The sequence below is a fragment of the Poromitra crassiceps genome (genome assembly GCF_964638095.1).
Source record: "Poromitra crassiceps genome assembly, chromosome: 19".
NCBI classification, from domain to species: Eukaryota; Metazoa; Chordata; class Actinopteri; order Beryciformes; family Melamphaidae; genus Poromitra; species Poromitra crassiceps.
In genome coordinates this window covers 5,172,857-5,180,995 of record NC_139646.1, presented here as the reverse complement: position 1 = coordinate 5,180,995, position 8,139 = coordinate 5,172,857, and the positions used below count along the sequence as shown (strand labels likewise).

The 8,139-nt window shown below is 42.1% G+C and overlaps 1 long non-coding RNA gene across 1 annotated transcript; it reads left to right on the top strand.

Moving 5' to 3' along the window:
- The first annotated feature begins 4,817 nt into the window (after positions 1 to 4,817).
- Positions 4,818 to 7,738, top strand: LOC310794072. Its single transcript, XR_014553547.1, has 3 exons — positions 4,818 to 4,882; positions 6,950 to 7,223; positions 7,369 to 7,738. It is a non-coding gene; the product is annotated as an uncharacterized lncRNA (long non-coding RNA).
- The last annotated feature ends 401 nt before the right edge of the window (positions 7,739 to 8,139 follow it).

The window sequence follows — 8,139 nt, the reverse complement described above, 5'->3', positions numbered from 1 at the left end:
ACTGTAAACTGTTTTGAAGTCTGTCATTTAATTTGACAGTTATTGAGTGTTAAAGTGTGGACCAGTGACATCACTGGTCCACACTAACTCAAATTAATAACTCATTAACTCAAATCAACTCTCAATAACTGTCAAACTAGATGAATGATGAATAGTTTGACAGTTATTTAGAGTTGATTTGAGTTAATGAGTTATTAATTTGAGTTAGTGTGGACCAATGATGTCACTGGTCCACACTTTAACACTCAATAACTGTCAAATTAAATGACAGACTTCAAAACCGTTTACAGTTTTCTGATATACTACTGATGTTCTAATGATACAAAGCTGGTTGAAAATGGGCGGAGTGTTCCTTTAAGTAAGACTCTCTGTGTGTGTGTGTGTGTGTGTGTGTGTGTGTGTGTGTGTGTGTGTGTGTGTGTGTGTGTGTGTGTGTGTGTGTGTGTGTGTGTGTGTGTGTGTGTGTGTGTTGTGTGTGTCACATTTTCACGGTTCATTTAGTCCAAATGAGACCTTTACTGTAGGTGGCGGTTTCCCCCAGTATACCAGCTATCAAAATGTGTAATTATGTTGCTCAAATGCCATCAGCTGTAAAAAACTGTTCCATAAGAGAAGTGCCAGGTTACGTTTAGAGAGAAGTGCCAGGTTAGGTTTAGACAGAAGTGCCAGGTTAGGTTTAGAGAGAAGTGCCAGGTTAGGTTTAGAGAGAAGTGCCAGGTTAGGTTTAGAGAGAAGTGCCAGGTTAGGTTTAGACAGAAGTGCCAGGTTAGGTTTAGAGAGAAGTGCCAGGTTAGGTTTAGAGAGAAGTGCCAGGTTAGGTTTAGACAGAAGTGCCAGGTTAGGTTTAGAGAGAAGTGCCAGGTTAGGTTTAGAGAGAAGTGCCAGGTTAGGTTTAGACAGAAGTGCCAGGTTAGGTTTAGAGAGAAGTGCCAGGTTAGGGTTAGAGAGAAGTGCCAGGTTAGGTTTAGACAGAAGTGCCAGGTTAGGTTTAGAGAGAAGTGCCAGGTTAGGTTTAGAGAGAAGTGCCAGGTTAGGTTTAGAGAGAAGTGGCAGGTTAGGTTTAGACAGAAGTGCCAGGTTAGGTTTAGAGAGAAGTGGCAGGTTAGGTTTAGAGAGAAGTGGCAGGTTAGGTTTAGAGAAAAGTGCCAGGTTAGGTTTAGAGAGAAGTGCCAGGTTAGGTTTAGAGAGAGGTTAGGTTTAGACAGAAGTGCCAGGTTAGGGTTAGAGCAGAATAGATGTAATCGAAGAAGACGACACAGAGGACGAATCAGAACAAAACTACCAGTGATAAACACAAAATCAATGATGCATGACAAAAAACCAATCTGATTTACCAATGCTGTTACTCCATCAGTCATGATGATACACACAGCTCTGTCTTTATTATGGGGCTATTTCAAGCTCACATTTTTTTTAATGACTGATTATTAAATTGTACTTAAAGTATTTTACTTTGCAATTACATCATTTACAAGAATGATCTATTGGATATTAGCACAGTCTGTATTATTTACATGATCCTGATTGTTTCCACAGCATGACATCCAGTAGGTTTGTAGTGTCCCTGTCCCATTGACACATTGCATTGCAGCTGTCATTCAACTCACCTGACCCGAGGAGGGGGAAAAGGAGCAGCGTGATTGGCCATCCAAATACACACATCCTTTATCTCGGCTCCTGGTAGAAATCTGTCTCTGAACAACTGAACTGTCTTCCTCAGAGAACAGTGACTTCTGAGGAAAGAATGGCTAACTCAGATCTTTATGTGGGAGAGTTTGTGTGTGTGTATAAGTGTGGGCGGGTGTGGGTGTGGGTGTCCTGGGGTATGTTTGTCTGTAGCTGATGATCAGGCGTTCCTTTCGCTGTGACCCAGCGTGGGCGTTCTCCCTTCTCTCTTGGTAGTGTATATCAAGAGAGGAAGGAAGGGAGGGTCAAGAATAATGCTGTGTAGCACAGCCGAGGGCAGCCAAGAACGTGTGCGTGTGTGTGCATGTATGTGCACCACCCTCTCACTCTCGTGTGTGTGTGTGTGTATGTGCGTGTATGTCAGATTAACACCCCCAGGGGCCCCTGGGCACTGAAGCTCCCAGGGGCCCCCCTACCCATCGTCCGGATGTTTGGATGTTTTTTCGCCATATTTAGAGGAATATCTCATTTTAAATTAACATTAGTATTATACTGTTATGTCATTATTCCGTTTCTGAGATTCCGTTTCTCACTCACTCATAGGCGATTCTAGGCTTTGCAAAGAGGTAGCACCAGCAGGATAAAGATATTAGTCTGACTGGGGGGTTTCTAGGGGGGGCTGTGCCCCCCCCCCCCCCCCCCCCCGGACAAAGAAATTTTGTACATTTTAAAGTAAAATGCATGAATCTGATGCACTCTGAGAGCAAAAGGAAGAGGCTAATCTTCACATTAATATCCTCTTCACTGTGCTGTGGCTTTACAATGATGAAAAAATAATTGACATTACATTTCCAATACAAAACAGCAGAGGGTGCCGCAGCACCACAAGCACCGCCACTTCCCACGCCCCTGGTCACCACTTGCCCACAGGCATCCAATGAGACTAAATCATCAGACTTAATCTTCTTGGAAACACATTTTATTTTGTCCTGATTGGTCTTAGATTTGTGTCATAATTCTGTGGACCCCAACATGAGCCCGACCAAAAAAAATAAAAAAAATAAATTTGGAGGGCCCCTTCACCCCGAGGGCCCCGGGGCACCTGCCCCGGTTGCCCTATGGTTAATCCGGCCTTGGTATGTGTATGCACGCACACACACACACACACACACTAGGCCTACTACTACTGAAATTTGTGGATGAGATTTTTGAGCCTCAGTCATCTTGAACATACAGAAGCGTGACCCTTGACCTTGCATTCGTTCCAGAGCTACAGTGAGGAACAGCATGGATTGTGCTGAGAAATAACTCTACTAATCAACATCATCATTGGTAGCAAATAGGGTTAGACTTTTAAACAAACGATCCTTTTAAGTGGAGCAGCATCTCTCTTCAGTAAGGGAAGATTAGCCCAGATTAGAAGATAACAGCCATGCTATTTTAACCATTGAATAATAGTCAGAAGGATGATGCATTGTCCTGCATGCAGATGACATGTTAAGGCTTTTGATGAAAACGGTATTGTGTGAAACTTTTCCTGAGATATTATGACGTGTGGCCAGTCACCATCCAGAGTGATGATGTGCGTCAGAAAGGACTTGGCTGCTGTCTACTAGTCGTGGTTTTCAAACTTTTTCATGTCAAGGATCCCTAATAAACAGACACAAATTTGATCAGATCTTTTTCCCCAGGCCCCCCAAATAATAAGATTTTTGCTTTTAGATGTTTTATTACAGAAGGTGTACGAGACTCATGATGACCAACATAGTCATACATTCTGTCATTGGGTTATTTATGGGTGGAACTAATGGTGAAAATAAATGATCTCCCCTTTTTGTGTTGGGACCCCCCAGGAAACCCTTCGAGGGGGCCCCGGACCCCACTTTGATACCCACGGTAGGCTACTACAGGAATGTCAGCCAGAGCATTAACACAAATAGAACAAAATAAATCTCACACACACAATTGTAAAGGAGTGTCTGAGTATTGTGTTCGCATCATGTCAGCGCTTTCACTAGAGAGGGGAGATCACAGCGAACAGACCACATAAGGCCTACTTATCTCTATCAGCAAGCCCCCTCCTCAGTGCAAAACCAAACGGCTACAGCCTCAAGAGTGTGCAAGCCAGGCCGCACTTGAACAGGGCCACAGCTCGACCAAAGAGGACACAGTGTATACATGTCACACCCTTTGCAACAGGCAGAGGGCACAAGCGATCACTGAACAGATAGTAAGTAGGCTATACATTTGTAGTCTAATCCTGTAGCCTAATTCTGTAGTTCTCAAACTTCTTCGAGTCAAGGGCCCCAAGGGCCTCTAAACTGACGCCAGTTTAGACAGATCTCCATTTGATCAAATTTGGTCACAGGCGTCTCCCATCTCATGTTTTATTACAGAAAGTGTATGAAAACCATGACCATACATTCTGTCATTGTGTTTGTGTTCCTACTTATGGATGAGATTTTAGTGAAAATAAATTATTCCCCTTTTTTGCATGGGGTCCCCACTTTGAGAACCACTCCCTGTTTAAATAGCCTATATATAAATATATATATATATATATATATATATATATATATATATAAATAGCTTTATTCAGTTCATGGTTCGTTGTGTTCTTTGGATTTATACTAATAGTTGAGATGTCATGGCAACTCATGTAGCCTAGTCTATTGTAATAACTATATTTGAGTCCACCTTGGTCAATGTCTTTCCCTAATGTCTTTCCCTAATGTTTCCTGTTTTTGTTTCATTTGTGTTAATTCACAAATTTGTGTTAATTTGTGTTAATTCATTTGTTAATTCATTTGTGCTAATTTCTTATTTCTTCTTTTAAACCTTTTTGTACCTCACCTGTCGAGGGACTACGGATGGAAATTAGCTAAGGCTATAATCCGGCACATTTACATGCAAATGTTCATCAATGTTGCACTGTCCCTGAAATAAATAAATAAATAAATAAATAAATAAATAAATAAATAAATAAATAAATAAATAAATAAATAAATAAATAAATAAATAAATAAATAAATAAATAAATAAATAAATAAACTGTATCTCAAGCTGAAAGTTTGTTTTTCCCCACAAGCTGAAAAGGGGGAACCCCGCCCAGATGATGAGACAAACATACAAACTTCCTGTTAGAGCAAGAGAGGAAGAACGAAAGTGAAATCGAAAGTATTATTGCTCCACGCTTTTCTGCGAGGAGGATAGGCTGCTAGGAGGATTAGAGGCTACTTGATTATTGGTTTTTGAGGTAAGAAGACATTTTGCATAATGACGCTATATGATGACCCTGGGTGTGTTGTATGAAATGAGAGACACTGAATCCTGACGAGGAGGAAACGTGTGGAGCTTTTATACTCTGTGCGGGTTTCTGCTGCGCGGAAGTGAGCGGGAGTCTTGAAAACTCAACTTTAATTGTCCGCCCAGCCGCGTCCACGTAGATACAAAATTCGGGGTGCGCACCGCGCACGGCCAGGTGAAAAGCGTCCGCACAGGAGCGCCTGGTCTGCTGATTTGACGTCACTTTTCCGCACGGACACTCGCGGTCCTCGCCGATGCGGAAAGCCCTTTTCCAGCTTACGACAGCAGCGATATATACTGCAGCGCATACAGTAGCCTAAAAGTAGTGATTATGGTATTATTGCCCTGACCTGACCTGCTGTAGCTGTAGAATACTTCCACGGAGATTTTCTTATTATTTGGTCTAAGATATATCCTACATTTACATGTTTCACCTGACATGCTACAGGTTGACAATCAATTGATATTTGTTTACTGTCTGTCTGTGCCATTTAACCTATGTCACAATGCTAAACTCAGGCCTACAACGCCAGTTCCACAGACACCTCCAAGTTAGTTATAAAGTTATTATAGCCTATTAGTAGATGGTTCTTCTGTCTGACGTAAAAAGAAGCAACATTGAGTTAAATATTCATGATATTTGAATGATAGATACCCACTTGCCATGCCTGGATTGGGAAGATTACGAGACAAGGGCCCCTGGGCACAGAGGGCCTATAGCCCTACCATAACATAGCCTACCACACCTTTTTGCAACAAGCACAGACAGACACAACCTGATCCTCCACTTTGGATTGCCTGCCTACAGCAGTGGTTCTCAACTGGTCTAGCCTCACAACCCATCTTTTTTCCTTAGTTATTAAGTCGCCACCCAAATTTCAGAATTTCCCCTCACCAAAATGTAGCCTAACTTTGGAGCATTATTTAACTTGACCCCTTCGTAAGAGCTAGCATCAGTGGTGGAAAATGGACAGGTTTTACTGTGGGAAGTGGGAACCCTACTTAGGCATTGTGGGGGCCCCGTACTCGAAAACCCCCCATTTCCACCACTGGCTAACAAGATTGGTACCATTGAAAACCGTCTCTTTCACCAGAGCGCAACCCCACAGCACTTCCTTTTTCTCAGCATTCGGCAAACTGCAGAAATATTCACTCGACATCATTATTTTTGTTTTCGCTGCTCAGCTGTATTGACGGTTTTCACGGAATGGTCAGTCCTGCACTTGAATGTTTTTTTTCTTTTATGTCCATAGCAAACACTGCAACAGGAAGTGAGCGGGGGTTCAATTTAGAATGTTTTTGTTGTCAAGTTAAAACCGTCTATAATATGAGGATCTTCACTGTGGTTTTAAAAAGGAGCCCACTACAGCCTCTGAAATACACTAATGTCAGCCACAGATGTCGGCGTCCTCAAGGAGTAGAACTTTTTTTTTTCATGCACACATCCGCGACCCTCTCAAAACGGCCCCGCAACCCACTTTTGGGTCACGAGCCAACGGTTGATACGTGCAGGGGGTACAGGGGGTACTTGAGAGAAAGAGGAAAATGGAAAAATGTACGGCTAAATCATCAAATCAATTAAACTGAATTAAAATGAATCTGCTCAGGAGGCACTGATCCCAACACTTTCACTCCATTTCATATTTGTAATGCTATATTCTTCAAAAGGTGCATTGGTTTACCGTTCATTCATTGCATCGTGCGTGCGTGCTCCCAACTCTGAATATCTCAGAACTGCACTCCATCCAGATAACACCTTATGATCCCAAAATTAGGAAATGTTCTATATCTTAATCTGAATATTTTCTATTCTAATGTATTTCTAATGTAACTATAATCCTCATGTAGTGTAATTGATTTAATTGTTAATTGTCTAATACTGACCCATAATACCTTTTGTGTTGTTGATTGGATGCTTTGTCTTTTCTGTGTGTGCGCCAACGTTGTGCTGTCATGTGTGTTTGTTGGCACAAAAACAAGTGATTCATTATATATTTTCCCTCCTTTACCTATTCAGTGATCTGAAATGGCTGTTCGGCAACTGCTCCTGGAAACTCTGGATGAGCTAAGTTCTGTTGATTTTGGAAGGTTCAAGTGGCAACTCTCTAATTTAAGTTTGGACGGATACAAGGCCATTCCTAAGAGCAAACTGGAGAGTCCACACCAGCAGGACACGGTAGAACAGATGGTGAATAAATACTGCGACGAAGGGGCTGTGACCGTCGCTGTTGACACCCTGAAGAAGATGGGCAACAACCTGGCTGCAGAGAACTTAAGGACAGCACATGCAGGTGCAGTTCAGGAAGGGACTTGGAGGTGTGAGGCTGTTAGAAACGGCTTCAACAAATTAAACACACTGTCATTTATCTCTTCTTACTTATTTCTGCACAAGCTCCATTTACATTGTCTCTGTGTGTCTCTCTCTTTCATCCTCAGAGTTAAACGCAGCTGAGTAAAAACCACATTCCACCTCCACGTCTGTTGTGGCTCCTCCTACACATTCCACCTCCACGTCTGTTGTGGCTCGTCCTGCCAATCACACAACAAGCAATGCTGCGCAAGGAAGTGTTGTCGTCTACCTTCCGACAATGAGTGGTGTCACTATCTCGGGCGGGTCACTGAATATGGGCAGCAATATGAATTTTCCCAAATAATCCCAAAGCACAACCAAACATGGGAGGCCTGGCAGTGAATTAGAAAGTGGGCACGCACACACACACACACACACACACACACACACACACACACACACACACACACACACACACACACACACACACACACACACACACACACACACACCAAAGTCGAGGTGAAAGATTCAAACAAAAAAGTAGGAAAAAATAGGCTACCACACACTCAATGTAGTTCAATTTATTCTTCTAATCATCAAGTTCACCAACGTTTCACAAGCTGTCTTTATCAGGGTATCAGGACTGGCAGGGAATACACTTTATACATTTTATATCTTTGAGTACGATTTTTTTTAACTCCACTGAGCAATAATGACATTTGGTAAGAAATCTATTTTTTATCTGTATTTTTTAATCTGGTTTGATGAGCCAAGTTATTTTTTTATAATGCTCACTAATATGTGCCAGTGTATCACATTATGATCTATCATATCCAGTCTTTGAGGGCTGCGCGTTTTCTAGGCCACCATTCATGTCTTCTGTGTCTTATCAGCCATATTATACAGCCATTGGT